General features: G+C 31.6%; 1 non-coding gene across 1 annotated transcript; it reads left to right on the top strand.

The window, feature by feature from the left end:
- Positions 1–703: 703 nt before the first annotated feature.
- Positions 704–776, top strand: TRNAR-ACG (transfer RNA arginine (anticodon ACG)). Its single transcript has one exon. It is a non-coding gene; the product is annotated as a tRNA-Arg (tRNA).
- Positions 777–1,151: the final 375 nt, after the last annotated feature.

Here is a 1,151-nt window from a genome sequence, read left to right on the forward strand (position 1 = left end):
ATCTTGTTTAAAAGTGGTGTGCTTGAATACGTGTTGGATGATTTGGCGATTCAGAATCATGGACACTTTTTGATCCTCATAAACAATGTAATGATTTTATTTTTCATATTAGTGTCATGTATTCGTTTAATTAAGTAGTAAATAAAAGTGTCAAACTTAAGCTTAATTGAATTGTTTCTGTGCAAAACATTGGAGCTAATATTTCGTTGTAATTGTCTTTTTATTTTATAGCATTTTGGTAAACTCAATAAAATTCAGCCGTTATAAATTAAGTAGGTTCCGAAAGGTTTTGCACAACTCTAGCTAAAAAAATCCGTTAACCCTAAAACGTTACAAAATAAAAGTATAAATCTTAAAATGTTGTATATTTATAGTAGGTATAAATTCTTTGTTTTTTTAAACATTAATCATAGATTATAAATAAGGTCAAAATATGTCTTGTATATGTAGTTATGGTTTAAATGGGTACAAGATGCACTTTATTTAAATATATCAAAATTACAATGATGGTAGTTAAAATTTTTATTTAAACCAACCCAAGGGTTGGCCTAACGAATGCACTGTCACTTAACAGGAGTGTGAGACTTGGTATGAACTATGAAATCGTGAAACGGATTAATCGAGTTGGAAACGTCTAAAAACCAAACCAAAACAAGGGTATCATAATTATATATTTGCAAATCGGTAAAAAAAAGTCAAAGTTGACTCTGTGGCCCAATGGATAAGGCGCTGGTCTACGGAACCAGAGATTCTGGGTTCGATCCCCAGCAGAGTCGGGTATTTTTAATTGATGCTCTTGCTGTCGAGTATTTTTAATTATACTCTTTCAGAAAATATAATTTCTTTTTCAATAATCAAACACAATCACTGCTAATATAAATAAGAATCAAGTATTTTTGCTATTTCCCATATTTTTTCTTAAAAAGCATTGCCATAAGGATCCTAAACTCTCCTATAACCAATTTTTACCGGATTTCAATACACAATCTAAAAGCCCATGACTAAAGACAAGTTCTCTTAAGATGCCAAGCAAGGCTCTTTACATCCAACAACGCGACTTCTCACATCCTCCTCCACTACGGAACCAAAATACTCAATCCAATGCCAAGATTAATAGTCGTGGTTGAGGCAAATTACAACATTCATATACT

Source organism: Lactuca virosa, chromosome 8 (assembly GCF_052849685.1).
Source record: "Lactuca virosa cultivar CGN04683 chromosome 8, Lactuca_virosa_CGN04683_v6, whole genome shotgun sequence".
NCBI lineage: Eukaryota > Viridiplantae > Streptophyta > Magnoliopsida > Asterales > Asteraceae > Lactuca > Lactuca virosa.